Genomic DNA, 15,856 nt, shown 5'->3' with positions numbered 1-15,856 from the left:
GATTAGCCGGGCAGGTGGTGGTTTGTCTGGGAGTTTCCTTGAATGGAGATATCTGGTAAGGTGGTGGATTGCGGCGTCCTCATGTTCGTGAGGTTCGCATTTGTTTGATAGACAAGATAATTGAGGGAAAGTGATGGTGGGGACAGTAGTTCAAAGTGCTTTAGTGCAGTATTAAAAACATTTCATTAGCTGGACACGTTTCAGAGCACAGGGCTCTTTCTTCAGCAGCATATAAATATTATTTGATAATATGCAATAATATCTATATGCTGCTGAAGAAAGAGCCCTGTGCTCTGAAAAGTTTCCAGATAATGAAATTGTAATAAAACTGCTCTATAACACTTTGAATTACTGTCCCCGCCATCACTCTCCCACAATTATCTTATCTTTCAAACAAACGTGCACCTCACGAGCACAAGGATGCCACAATCCACCACCTTCTCCATTCTCCATTCAAGGAAACTCCCAGACAAACCATTTAAAGAAACTCCCGGAAAAAAAAAACCTGCCTGCCCGGCTAACCTGCTTTCAAGGACCTGTGCACAGCGCTGGAAACCACAAAACAGTAAGGTGTTTGTCACGATGCCGGCTGGCAGGTAGTGGATCCCCTGTGCCAGAGAGGGATGGCGAGGACCGCGCTAGTGGACCGGTTCTAAGCCACTACAGGTTTTCACCAGAGCCCGCCGCAAAGCGGGATGGTCTTGCTGCGGCGGTAGTGACCAGGTCGTATCCACTAGCAACGGCTTACCTCTCTGGCTGCTGAAGATGCTGAAGATAGGCGCGGTACAATGGAGTAGGCAGAAGCAAGGTCGGACGTAGCAGAAGGTCGGGGGCAGGCGGCAAGGATCGTAGTCAGGGGCAACGGCAGGAGGTCAGGAACACGGACTAGGAACAGACTAGGGAACGCTTTCACTAGGCACTAAGGCAACAAGATCCGGCAAGGGAGAGCAAGGGAGGAGACTAGATATAAGCAGGGAACAGGTGGGAACCAATTAAGCTAATTGGGCCAGGCACCAATCATTGGTGCACTGGCCCTTTAAGTCTCAGGGAGCTGGCGCGCGCGCGCCCTAGAGAGCGGAGCCGCGCGCGCCAGCACATGACCGCAGGAGACGGGAACGGGTAAGTGACCTGGGATGCGATTCGCGAGCGGGCGCGTCCCGCTGTGCGAATCGCATCCCCAACGGCCATGACAGGGCAGCGCTCCCGGTCAGCGGGACCGACCGGGGCGCTGCGGAGAGAGAGACGCCGTACGCGCTCCGGGGAGGAGCGGGGACCCGGAGCGCTAGGCGTAACAGTACCCCCCCCCTTAGGTCTCCCCCTCTTCTTGGGGCCAAAGAACCTGAGGAAAAAAAATTCAATTTTTCCGTGATGAGGTCCGATGCAAATTAGGAGGGGTTCTGTGTGGAAACGAACGAGACAGTCCAATCTTTTATTGTAAAAACAATAGATGTAGAGGGGTCTGGCGAGACTGGTCACAGGAACGTAGAACCTGTTGATGAGAGAGGCCAAAAAAAATTTTCCTGCAGATCCGGAATCCAAGAAGGCCACTGTAGAGAAGGAGAAGGCAGAGGCAGACATCCGCACAGGCACAGTAAGACGTGGAGAAGCAGAGTAGACATCAAGGACTGTCTCACCTTTGTGCGGAGTCAGCGTACGTCTTTCCTGGCGGGGAGGACGGATAGGACAATCTCTTAGGAAGTGTTCGGTACTAGCACAGTACAGGCAGAGGTTCTCCATACGGCATCGTGTCCTCTCTTGAGGTGTCAAGCGAGACCGGTCAACTTGCATAGCCTCCGCGGCGGGAAGCACAGGAACAGATTGCAGAGGACCAGAGGAGAGAGGAGCCGGGGAGAAAAAACGCTTCGTGCGAACAAAGTCCATATCCAGGCGAAGCTCCAGACGCCATCCGGAAGAACGCATGTCAATGCGAGTGGCAAGATGAATGAGTTCATGTAGGTCAGCAGGAGTCTCTCGTGCGGCCAGAACATCTTTAATGTTGCTGGATAGGCCTTTTTTAAAGGTCGCGCAGAGAACCTCACTATTCCAGGACAACTCGTAAGCAAGAGCACGGAACTGAATGGCGTACTCGCCAACGGAAGAAACACCCTGGGCCAGGTTCAGCAGGGCAATCTCGGCTGAAGAAGCTCGGGCAGGTTCCTCAAAGACACTTCGAATTTCCGAGAAGAAGGAGTGTACAGAGGCAGTGACGGGGTCATTGCGGTCCCAGAGCGGTGCGGCCCATGACAGGGCTTTTCCAGACAGAAGGCTGACTACGAAAGCCACCATAGACCTCTCAGTAGGAAACTGGTCCGACATCATCTCCAAGTGCTGGGAACATTGCGAAAGAAAGCCACGGCAATACTTAGAGTCCCCATTAAATTTGTCCGGCAAGGACAGGCAGAGGCTAGGAGTGGCCACTCGCTGCGGAGGAGGTGCAGGAGCTGGCGGAGGAGAAGATTGCTGGAGAAGTTGCGACTGAAGTTGGTGCGAAATGGTGGACATTTCCGACAGCTGACGGGTTAGAAGGGCGATCAGTCGGGCTTGCTGGGCGGCCACCGTGGTGAGGTCAGCGACAACTGACAGAGGAACTTCAGCGGGATCCATGGCCGGATCTACTGTCACGATGCCGGCTGGCAGGTAGTGGATCCCCTGTGCCAGAGAGGGATGGCGAGGACCGCGCTAGTGGACCGGTTCTAAGCCACTACAGGTTTTCACCAGAGCCCGCCGCAAAGCGGGATGGTCTTGCTGCGGCGGTAGTGACCAGGTCGTATCCACTAGCAACGGCTTACCTCTCTGGCTGCTGAAGATGCTGAAGATAGGCGCGGTACAATGGAGTAGGCAGAAGCAAGGTCGGACGTAGCAGAAGGTCGGGGGCAGGCGGCAAGGATCGTAGTCAGGGGCAACGGCAGGAGGTCAGGAACACGGACTAGGAACAGACTAGGGAACGCTTTCACTAGGCACTAAGGCAACAAGATCCGGCAAGGGAGAGCAAGGGAGGAGACTAGATATAAGCAGGGAACAGGTGGGAACCAATTAAGCTAATTGGGCCAGGCACCAATCATTGGTGCACTGGCCCTTTAAGTCTCAGGGAGCTGGCGCGCGCGCGCCCTAGAGAGCGGAGCCGCGCGCGCCAGCACATGACCGCAGGAGACGGGAACGGGTAAGTGACCTGGGATGCGATTCGCGAGCGGGCGCGTCCCGCTGTGCGAATCGCATCCCCAACGGCCATGACAGGGCAGCGCTCCCGGTCAGCGGGACCGACCGGGGCGCTGCGGAGAGAGAGACGCCGTACGCGCTCCGGGGAGGAGCGGGGACCCGGAGCGCTAGGCGTAACAGTGTTACAGGACTTGCAGTCCAACACCATGGCTTTGGTCTGCCGTGTGTTATCAAATAATACTGAGGTCCTCTTTTATGCAAGATAGACCATTGGAACCCTTCAGACACCAGGGCCAATTTGTTACTGTTACCTCTGCAACCCATATATTAATTGTAGAATGTTAAAAGGATGTGTAGTAGTTAAAAGTGTAGAATGTTAAAAGGATGTCCATAGGACAGTGACCTAAAGGTTCAAAACCTTAAAACTATAGTGCAGATCATATCAACAACTTCCCGTTTGTCAGATTACTGAAGATTAGACATGTGCAATTTGTTTAGCAAGAAATTAGTTTTTGTCTGAATTGTTCATATTTTGTACATTCGGATTGATGTGGCTCCCTTCTTTGCCTGCACTCGCTCCCGATAATGGTCCCCTGCTTCTAAATAGAAAAGAATTTCGTTATCAAAAAAATAAGATTTATTTCTCACAATTCCCTCCAGTATCTTTCTTTTTTGTGGTACCCCAGCAAAAGGGCAAAAAAGAAAACTTAAAAAGTAACTAAATGAAACTAAGCTAAATGAAAAATGAATACAATACTCCGAATACCGAATGTATCCAAAAAATCAAACGCGAAAAAATTACTGAACCGAAAATTTTACCCAAAATGAAAAAAAATATAACGAAATGAAAATTTCCCTTGTGCACATGTCTACTGAAGATTAATGGTTACATGAGAAGATTTCTTGTTTTCATGCTTCTATAAGGGTTGTTCAGGTATAAGGGGTTCTTAATAATCCTATGAAGCCTGAAGGGGCAAATATTTAGCATTTTGAGATCACCTGCCTGTAAAGGTGATCACATATTCACGCTTCTGCTCACTCCTACTCCAGTACTGCTCCCACTCCAGACTGTCCAGTGCTCTGCTGACATCTGTGTATGCACTGCACAGTCTACTATAACCAATCCCTGGCCTGAGTGTTAGTGCACATTACTGCTGAGGCAGTAATAGACTGCAGCCCCCAAGCTCATTGTATGGGGATGTCAGTCCAGCAATTTTGGAGAGGACTATTCAGGGTGACAGTGCTCGACTGGAAGAGAACTGGGGTGCTGTACATTTTCTATTTTTTATTAAAGGGGTTATCCAGGAATATTTTTTTATATAGATATATTATAATATATATATATATATATATATATATATATATATATATATATCAACTGGCTCCAGAAAGTTAATCAGATTTGTAAATTACTTCTATAAAAAAATCTTAATCCTTTCAGTACTTATGAGCTGCTAAAGTTGAGTTGTTCTTTTCTGTCTAAGTGATTTTTGATGACACCTGTCTAGGGAACTGTCCAGAGTAGAAGCAAATCCCCATAGCAAACCTCTTCTACTCTGTGCCGTTCCCGAGACAAGCAGAGATGTCAGCAGAGAGCACTGTTGCCAGAAAGAAAAAAACAACTCAACTTCAGCAGCTGATAATTATTGTAAGGATTAAGATTTTTTAATAGAAGTAATTTAAAAATCTGTCTAACTTTCTGGAGTCAGTTGCTATAAAGAAAAAAGTTTTTTTCCTGAAATACCCCTTTAAATAAAGCATGGGTAAAATTTAGTAGATTATTTTCACTTCTGTTCACAAAGGTTCTGTAGTGTTACATGCACACCACTATGGGCTAGCATTTACCCACTTGGTTAAAGAGGACCTGTGGGTAGCCCAAAAAATGAAATGTATTATTAATAAGTAGCTCAGGGTACTCCAATCACAAACCTTTTTACAGCTTCTTGATATGCCCTTCTGTTCCCAAGATATGTGGGTTTATATTTTGTCTTACAATTCAGGGAATCAGTCAGATGAACATTTTAATAATGGGAGTAAATATCAGGTGATAGGTGGGATTACACAGTCAGGGAGTGTGTATTAGACAGTCATGCTCCTCAACGTAATACATTCACACCCCCTGACAGTATAATCCCGCTAATCACCAATCACCGCCCATCACCTGAATTGTCAGACAAACTATTAAAGGGTAGCTCCCACCATCCTATTTTTTTTTCTGTCCCTGCATATTGAACATCTATCCCTAACCCTCTCCCTGCTTTAAATTTTTATTTTTACTATATTAAAAATGATTTTTGTCTGCCTGGCAGTGTGCTCACTACCAGGCAGACCTCCCCAGCAGGCACCACGTCACTGATGCCTGCTAGGGGGGACTTCCGCCCTTAGTTCATCTACATAGGGTGCCTCCAGCTGTTTCATCACTACAACTCCCAGCTTGCCCTGACATCTATTGGCTGTCAGGGCATGCTGGGAGTTGTAGTATTGAAACAGCTGGAGGCACCCTGTGTAGATAAACTATTGGTTACATGCGGCGTCCCCTCCGTCTCCCTCCCCCCACCACCCCCCCCCGCGCGCCATACCCCGTTCCCTCCATCACAACACCCCAACCCCCCCCCCCCCCCATTACACTTACTGCAGAGTCCGGCAGCGGGCATGCAGGGACAGCAGCGGCGACGAGGCGGAGGCGACGACGAGGCGGCGGCGATGTGCAGGAGGAGTGGCCTCCCAGTCAGTGGCCGGGGAGCCAATCCGCTCGCTCCCTGCCTGTCTGATTGACAGGCAGGGAGCGAGCGCAGGCTGAATGAAAAAGGACTGATGCCTGGCCGCATCGGTCCTTTTTCAGGCGTGACGTCACGCCAGGCTGCAGCCGGCCACTAGGAGGGAGACCCCTAGTGGCCGGTTTTCAAATGTAAATTAAACTATTTTAATAAAAAAAAAAAAAAAAAAAAGTATATTAGAGATATGTTGTAGTACTACAACATATCAAAAAATAAAGTTGGTGACAGTACCCATTTAACCCACATGTCTCAGGAACAGGAGAAATTATCAAAAAAACTTTAAACAGGGGCTTGATCATAACACGCAAACTTATTTAATGACAGTGAGATCCCAATTTTTGGGGGGTTGGTCACAGGCTCTCTTTAAAGCTTTGTGCATGCAACATTTTTTGTGCCATATTGTATGAGAAGGCATGTGTGTTTGCTTATGTGGGTATTTCATAAGTACAGAGTGTGCATGTGTGTGTGTTTTGTGTCTATTAAATAACATTGGGGGTATATTCAAATACTTGTGTTATTAGGGCTCTTTATTTTGTGCCTCAAAGAGTGTTAACTGCGCCTCATTTTCAGCAGTGTGTTTGGTCTTTTGAACATTTGGGGCAAATAGCACATCATTTAATACTATGTATACTTGGTATGAACAGCAACACTCTGTGCACCAAAAAATTGTGCTAAACCTTTGAAAACAGGGTCCTAATAGCGTTAAACTGGGCACTAAATCGGGTGCTAATTATCTGAATATGTGGCGCTAATATTGTGTGCCACATTTTAAAGCAAATGTGGCACAGCTAAATAAAAAAAAGTGTACCCCCCATTATTTTGTACTATTTTAGGTCATTACATAGTATTATTTTCTGTATGGTAGAATCATTTTTTGCGGTTTTATATGGAAAATTGGAAGTCAGAGTTATTCGACTGCTGACTGACTGTTATATATAAGAATGTCAAAGAAAACAAAAGTGCATAGGTGCCTGGATTTATCAATTTACTTTTGTTTTCCATCTTTTTACACAGAAACCATTTTCTTATTGCTTTTGCACTTTCCTCAATCCACTCTTTTCAGCAGTAAAGCTTGTCATTGTGTTTGTCATTTTGCTGGTAAACCCTAAAAGCTTTACAGCAATCAAACTACTACATTCAAAGTTTAGATAATGCTTTTTTTTTTTTTTTTTTGTTTGTTTTTATTTTTCTATTTGTTTTTACACATTTTGATGTTAAAAGTTAAGAAAAATGTTTGATAAAGGCTTCTTATCTTGAAGGCAAATAATTTGTGTAATGCACACGACAGTTTGAGCACCCTGCAAACATGTTGTGGAAGTGTCGATAAGACACCTGCCATGATCCCTGAGAAATGCAGAACTCAGGCTGTAGAGGAGAGACAGATGGCAAAGAATATCAAGCAGCCAGAAAAGACAACAGAGGCCACAGGAGCCATGCATATAAGGCAGGATCATTCACAGGGAACATATCCAGTTAATGTGGTGATTTTGGAGCTTTTTGTATATATGTACTTCCCTAGAGCCCCCCATTTTTGTAGCCAATAATTTCCTATGGTGAAGCTGTTTTTTCCACCATAATAAGTACAAAACAAATATACAAAATAACTTTTTAAAGTTGTCCATAGCCTTAAAATGCTCTTTCATCTAACAAACCATGAGATGAAAGTAAGAAAGCTGACATTTGTACATTGAATTATAATGCTGAATTTACACTTATGCTGTGCAATCTTTACAGTTTACTGACCTGAATTGAAAAGCTGCCCAGTCATCATGTAGTTCATCTTGCACAGATCTCCAATTATCAGTTAGATTTTCACTGCAATCTGTAAATTAAACATAAGAGCAGTAATTAAAACAATTAGAACACAATTACATGAATTACAGCTTTTAAAAGTCTATTATCTCTGAACACTGATACTATTTTATATTAGAAGCTTGGCATGGTTATATCTTTCAGAAGAGCACAATGTAACCACGGTACAATGTAAACATTCTGTGAAATCATAAATAATTGAAACCCACATGAGGATATTAAACATTCTATATGATATCTGATAATGCGGGCATACTGCAGTCTTTGCTATTCTGCTGAAAAATAATTCTACTTTTCAGGATAAAATAGCTTTTAAGAGCATTGGAAAAAAACATTTGGGCCCCACATATGCAACTAAAACACTATATACTGTATACACATAATTAAAACATAGTTAATAAACAATATAATGCAAGAGTCATTATAAATACTGGTTCTTTCCCATCTTACCACAGTGCTCTCTGCTGCCACCCCGGTGTTACGCCGAGCGCTCCGGGTTCCCGCTCCTCCCCGGAGCGCTCGCAGCGTTCTCCTGTTCGCAGCGCCCCGGTCAGACCCGCTGACCGGGAGCGCTGCGATAATGTCCCTAGCCGTGATGCGATCCGCGATGCGGGACGCGCCCGCTCGCGATTCGCATCCCGGCCCGCTTACCAGACTCGTTCCCCGTCTGTGCTGTCCCGGCGCGCGGCCCCGCTCCCTAGGGTGCGCATGCGCCGGCTCTTTAAGATTTAAAGGGCAAGTGCACCAATGATTGGTGCCTGGCCCAATCTGTCTGATTAGCCTCCACCTGCTCCCTGTCCATATAACCTCACTTCCCCTTCACTTCTTGGCCGGATCTTGTTGCCATTGTGTCTTGAGAAAGCGTTCCTTGTGTATCCCAAGCCAGTGTTCCTGACCTCTTGCCGTTGCCCCTGACTACGATCCTTGCTGCCTGCCCTGACCTTCTGCTACGTCCGACCTTGCTCTTGCCTAATCCCTTGTACCACGCCTATCTCAGCAGTCAGAGAGGTTGAGCCGTTGCCGGTGGATACGACCTGGTTGCTACCGCCGCTGCAAGACCATCCCGCATTGTGGCGGGCTCTGGTGAAAACCAGTAGCAACTTAGAACCGGTCCGCCGGCACGGTCCACGCCAATCCCTCTCTGACACAGAGGATCCACCTCCAGCCTGCCGAATCCTGACACCCGGTTTGTATCAGGAACTGTCCATAGCAGGAGCAAATCATTACAGCAAATCTTTTCTGCTCTAGACAGTTCCTGACATGGGCAGAGGTGTCAGCAGAGAGCACTGTGGTCAGACTGGAAAGAACTAGCAAACTTTCAGTGGAGCTACTAAGACATAAAAAATGTTCTTCTGTGAGGTAAGCAGTTGTCACATCACAAGTTGGTTTCAGTCTGTAACTACAATAGTTACAATGGCATAATAAGGGAATATCCCTTGTGCAAGCTGTTCAGACACCACAAGTGCTCATCAGTCATGTATAATATTGTGACATCACAACAGCAAAATGTGACATGGATTTTATGGAAAGGATAGGAACAGATGCTATAGTCTATTGCTGGTCTCCTTGATCCAGTACAGTACTAAACATTGATGCATACATAGTATATGTACTATATGTATCGCCGCTCACTTTATATTTAATAGGCTGGGTATGAGAGCAATTGAAAATCATAGTTTCAAGTTCATACTCCGTTCTTCCATAGGGACCCTTTGTTGTTTAGAGTCTGCCTACTGTTATTACTGTGTGACCAGTCCTCAGGAATAAATAACTATTTACAGTACATTCTTTTTACACCCATTGCTTCAAACATACATTACAGTAGCTTTAAAGGATCACAACAGAATTTCCTATTGCCTATTGCCATGTTTCTAACCAGATCACTTGTTTATAGATGTGAAATAGCCCTTTTTAGAACTGAAGGTATCTATGTTTTTGCAGCTTTAAAGGGGTACTCCACTGGAAAACATATTTTTTTTTTTAAAGAAAGTTAAACAGATTTGTAAATTACTTTATTTAAAAATCTTAATCCTTCCAGTACTTATCAGCTGCAGTATGCTACAGAGGAAGTTTTTTTCTTTTTAAATTTTTTTTCTGTTTGACCACAGTGCTCTCTGTATATATATATATATATATATATATATATATATATATATATACAGTGGTCCCTCAACATACGATGGTAATCCGTTCCAAATGAACCATAGTTTGCTGAAACCATCGTATGTTGAGGGATCCGTGCAATTATAGTATAGGACAGTGGTCTACAACCTGTGGACCTCCAGATGTTGCAAAACTACAACACCCAGCATGCCCGGGCAGCCAACGGCTGTCCGGGCATGCTGGGAGTTGTAGTTTTGCAACATCTGGAGGTCCGCAGGTTGAAGACCACTGGTATTGGAGGTTATACTCACGTGTCCCCGCTGCTTCGGACCGTCACCGCTCGTCATCGCTGCCTTGGATGTCGCCCTCTATCGCTGTCGCCGCGTCCCGGGGGTGTCCCCGACGCTCCGGCAAGGCCTCTGCTTCCCCGGCATCCTTGCTCTCACGTCGCCGCCATCACGTCGCTACACACACCGCTCCTATTGGATGACGGGACGGCGTGCGCAGCGACATGTTGACGACGATGGAGAGCGCCGACGATGCAGGGGATCCCGAAGAGGATGCGCCGGAGCCCCGAGGACAGGTAAGTGATCGTCAGCGGACCACACGGGGCACCGTAAACGGCTATCTGGTGGCAGCTGAAGCAGTCTGCGCTGCCGGATAGCCGTTTATGCGATGGACCCGACATACAAAAGCATCGCATGTTGATGCTGCCTTCAACATGTGATGGCCTCTGAGAGGCCATCGTATGTTGAAATGATCGTATGTCGGGGCCATTGTAGGTCGGGGGGTCACTGTATATACACCTTATGCTAATGGGACATATTGACAACATTGCTAAGCTATGCAGTAGATTATATCTATATTGGAGATGTTAGGATCAATGTAAGGTTTTAAGATCTGTACTAAAATAGTAATATTTACATGTGAGGGGTTCAACGAAGGGGAATTACAATATCCTGTCATATTTGTCTATAAACTGCAATATTGCTTTTAATGCTAAAGGATTGGCCTTAGTGAAAACTAACAAACAATTGTAATCTTCCTAGTTTGAGTATTGTACAATGCATCTATGCAGTTCTATTCATTACTTTCTAATTGTCATTGACGGTTACTGGAGATTTTTCCCCTGAAAAATAACACAATTGTTGATAGATATCCTCAGAGAGGCAGAGAATGAACACTTCCAGCAGGATGCAATTTCTGAACCAACATGATAGGATTCTAAAAATCTTCTTACGTAGGTCTTATCCTGCTGCTACTGCGGAAACATCAGGACATAGCGCATAAAAGAATGAAGCCACAAAGCTTGCAATGTATTAAAGAATATTCAGAGACAAGGGAATCCCTCAGTGATTTGAAGTCACTGAAAAGATAATGAGAAGAGCGGATCTGAATGTAATAACCAGTCCCTAATCTCATGGAAGGCCAGAGATTCAGCCACATAGAAACCTTCAGTAAATGAGCAGCTTCAACTTAAACTTTCCATTTCTTCTCATTTAAAGCCCCTCTTATCTAATTAGACCATCTCCTATTCATTTATTCACACTGACTGCTGAAGAGAGGCTTTTACTTCCCAGACTACTGTAGTGCAGGGTTATAGACCAGTCCAGAAGTAAATAGTTTTGCACAATCTAACTAATATAAATTGATGATTTGCACATAGAATCATGGATTATACACTGCTCAAAAAAATAAAGGGAACACTAAGATAACACATTCTAGATCTGAATGAATGAACTAATCGTATGAAATACTTTCGTCTTTACCTAGCTGAATGTGCTGACAACAAAATCACACAAAAATTATCAATGGAAATCAAATTTATCAACCCATGGAGGTCTGGATATGGAGTCACACTCAAAATCAAAGTGGAAAACCACACTACAGGCTGATCCAACTCTGATGTAATGTCCTTTATACAAGTCAAAATGTGGCTCAGTAGTGTGTGTGGCCTCCACGTGCCCGTATGACCTCCCTATAACACCTGGGCATGCTCCTGATGAGGTGGCAGATGGTCTCCTGAGGGATGTCCTCCCAGACCTGGACTAAAGCATCCGCCAACTCCTGGATAGTCTGTGGTGCAACGTGGTGTTGGTGGAAGGAGCGAGACATGATATCACAGATATTCCATATTGCAATTGCATTGCTGCGAGACATAACTAATGACACTTTTTGCAAATAAGCAGGAATTAATATTAATATAATTTTCTAAATGTCATACTGATTTTAAAGCATACACATCATAGATATATATAGGAGGCCGGAAGAAGCGCACCTATGTGCGTGAAACTGCCGGCAGTCGCCTTTGAGCGCCCCATACTATCTTTGCCTGACATGCCGGACTGACCAGCCCGAGATGGGAGCAGTTTGATCAGAATTTTGACGGTGAGTGCAGGACGCCTGTTTTCTCCTATTCTATACTTGCATTGACTGGATCTCCTATTGTCCTAGCACCGCCGTCAGCTGATTTGATCTGGTGTGCGCCCGAGTGTTACACTGTCCATCTCGTGGAGCTGAAGTTATACAGGTACTGGTGCCACTCCATTTGCTTCTCTTGTTGTGGATATATATATATATATATATATATATATATATATATTTTTTGAAAAAACATATTTTCTAAAAGAAAGATATTACAAAATATACAAACCACTTTTCCATTTTTGTACATCAAGTGCAATGTATTGTGTGCCTTTTGGCTACATGTACCAGCACTGTATTTCTTGGCTGTGTATGGTTTCTCAATAAAATGTTATTTAAAAATAATAAATAAATAAATATAAATTATATATATACTAAATGCTAGTGTAAATGTACCCACTTATCATATATTCTTATTGCAGAGATATTTGTCACAAAATAACACACACATTCTGGGGCTGACCTTTGGATTCCTACTATGTACTTTAGTATCTTCTGATTCATATTTTACTGTGTTTTTGGATGTGGATTAGCTCTATTTAGTGCCCGTGTTTTCCACACAGAGTACATCCGAATAAGTAACATGTCAATTTTCCATACTCATTTGTATAAATCTGCACAGAATACAATGAGACGTGTATGACATGTTTTTATTTTATTTTATATTTTGATGTGAAATATACTTCAAAATACATGTGAATAATACGCTGTGTGTGCCCAAAGGTAGCTTGTGATCATACTGTAATGGAAAAGCTGTTTGAAGGGTTCCTCCACTTTAGATAAACCAGAAAAAACAGTATAGGGATAAATGTGTCATCCCTGCTGAGCTCTCCAAAACACTGCCCCACCTTCTAAGATAATCCCCTTGGGCTGAACATCCTTGAATTAAAATCTTATCATCACCTACAACAACACATTTCAATAGGATGCTCCCTGTTTCTAATATTGTCATGAGTAATTAAACTGTAATATTTTATTACACAGTGTCCTAAGGTGCTCATTAACCCCTTAAGGACTCAGCCCATTTTGGCCTTAAGGACTCAGACAATTTAATTTTTACGTTTTCATTTTTTCCTCCTCGCCTTCTAAAAATCATAACTCTTTTATATTTTCATCCGCAGACTAGTATGAGGGCTTGTTTTTTGCGCGACCAGTTGTCCTTTGTAATTACATCACTCATTATATCATAAAATGTATGGCGCAACCAAAAAATACTATTTTTGTGGGGAAATTAAAACGAAAAACGCAATTTTGCTAATTTTGGAAGGTTTTGTTTTCACGCTGTACAATTTATGGTAAAAATGACATGTGTTCTTTATTCTGAGGGTCAATACGATTAAAATGATACCCATTATTATATACTTTTATATTATTGTTGCGCTTAAAAAAAATCACAAACTTTTTAACCAAATTAGTACGTTTATAATCCCTTTATTTTGATGACCTCTAACTTTTTTATTTTTCCGTATAAGTGGCGGTATGGGGGCTCATTTTTTGCGCCATGATCTGTACTTTTTTTGATACCACATTTGCATATAAAAAACTTTTAATACATTTTTTATAATTTTTTTTTAAATAAAATGTATTAAAAAAGTAGGAATTTTGGACTTTTTTTTATTTTTTTTCGTTCACGCCGTTCACCGTACGGGATCATTAACATTTTATTTTAATAGTTCGGACATTTACGCACGCGGCGATACCAAATATGTCTATAAAAAATGTTTTTTACGCTTTTTGGGGGTAAAATAGGAAAAAACGGACGTTTTACTTTTTTATTGGGGGAGGGGATTTTTCACTTTTTTTTTACTTTTACTTTTACATTTTTTTACATTTTTTTTTACACTTGAATAGTCCCCATAGGGGACTATTCATAGCAATACCATGATTGCTAATACTGATCTGTTCTATGTATAGGACATAGAACAGATCAGTATTATCGGTCATCTCCTGCTCTGGTCTGCTCGATCACAGACCAGAGCAGGAGACGCCGGGAGCCGCACGGAGGAAGGAGAGGGGACCTCCGTGCGGCGTTATGAATGATCGGATCCCCGCAGCAGCGCTGCGGGCGATCCGATCGTTCATTTAAATCGCGAACTGCCGCAGATGCCGGGATCTGTATTGATCCCGGCACCTGAGGGGTTAATGGCGGACGCCCGCGAGATCGCGGGCGTCGGCCATTGCCGGCGGGTCCCTGGCTGCGATCAGCAGCCGGGATCAGCCGCGCATGACACGGGCATCACTCCGATGCCCGCGGTTATGCTTAGGACGTAAATGTACGTCCTGGTGCGTTAAGTACCACCTCACCAGGACGTACATTTACGTCCTGCGTCCTTAAGGGGTTAAATACTACATTTACCCTACAGTATGAGCTCCAAGTAAATACATAGGGCGTAATTTATCAAAACCTGTGTAGAGGAAAAGTGGTACAGTTGCCCATGGAAACCAATCAGATCGCTTCTTTCACTTTTAAAGAAACCTGTGAAAAATGAAAGAAGAAATCTGATTGGTTGCTATGGGCAACTACACCAGTCTTCCTCTTTACAAGTTTTGATAAATATCCCCCATAGTTTTTCCAGCATTCTGTGTTGGGCCAGCCACTTAGGGCCCATTTACATTGCAACATTTCCAGAGAAATTTTCCGTTCCAGCTGAATCGAGCGGAAAAATTCTGTTGCAGCAGCCTCCCATTGTTGGGCTTCTGTTGCACAGTGCACACAGCAGAATTTTCACAGCGGAATATTCAGCAGAGGAAATCAAATTCCAGACTCCGCTAAATTTTTTTTTTATCCTTTTAGCAGAATACATTTAGAAATGGAGGAATGGAATGGGAAATTTTCAGTCTTACTTTTATATGTGTCCTCCATTTATGATTGGTGGCTTTGTATTCAGTAATTACAATACAAAAAAAAAAAAAAGAAGAAAAAAAAAAACTAAATAAAAAAGCCATGTGAACACACCCTAAGACTATGCTCACACAGCATCATTTTTGCAGACAGCGTAACAGCATACATTCCGTCTGTGGCAGGTGTCAGCCCATCAGTCAGCGTTAGGACAGTTAGAAATGCGTTGTCTCCATAGACAGCAATTTAAATGGGACTCTGCTGCAACGGAAATTCCGCTCAGAAATTCTACAGTGTGAGTCAGGCCTTAGGTAGGGAATAAGATCTCAAAAGGGCTTCATTAGCAACAAATTCTAATAATGATTTTAATAAATAAATAAAACGGTGCTGTCATTGGATTCTAGGGGCAACAATGTCAGTATTCACGAACCATTCTGTAGTAAGATATTCAGTACAGAAAAAATTTCTTTAAGTAATTATTTATAAACGAGCAGTGTGCCATGGTTCTAAAAGATTTAACAAATATAGTTTAGTATTATTGGTAAAACACAAATCTTTTATTGCCATTTGGATGCCTTTTAAATCTCCAACTATATTTCACCTTTTGGAAAACACAGCACTCTGTCAGGATTAGATGGCATGTTAAACAGTAAAGACAGATACAATTTGTAGATGGCAAAGGCCACAGGCTACCAAGTGATTCATATTGATCCGAATGCAACAAAAGCGTCTTCTGCTCTGTCCC

At 43.6% G+C, this 15,856-nt stretch overlaps 1 protein-coding gene across 1 annotated transcript in view; it reads right to left on the bottom strand.

Moving 5' to 3' along the window:
• The window catches only part of GALNT1 (polypeptide N-acetylgalactosaminyltransferase 1), a 727,984-nt gene that overhangs the window by 434,460 nt on the left and 277,668 nt on the right, over positions 1-15,856 (bottom strand). Inside the window, exon 2 of the mRNA XM_056520809.1 lies at positions 7,677-7,755. The gene's annotated coding sequence lies outside the window, so the exon portion shown is untranslated. The remainder of the gene's footprint in view (positions 1-7,676; positions 7,756-15,856) is intronic.

This window comes from Hyla sarda, chromosome 5, assembly GCF_029499605.1.
Source record: "Hyla sarda isolate aHylSar1 chromosome 5, aHylSar1.hap1, whole genome shotgun sequence".
NCBI classification, from domain to species: Eukaryota; Metazoa; Chordata; class Amphibia; order Anura; family Hylidae; genus Hyla; species Hyla sarda.
Note: the sequence above shows the minus strand (reverse complement) of the source record. Positions and strands in the feature narration are given on the sequence as shown.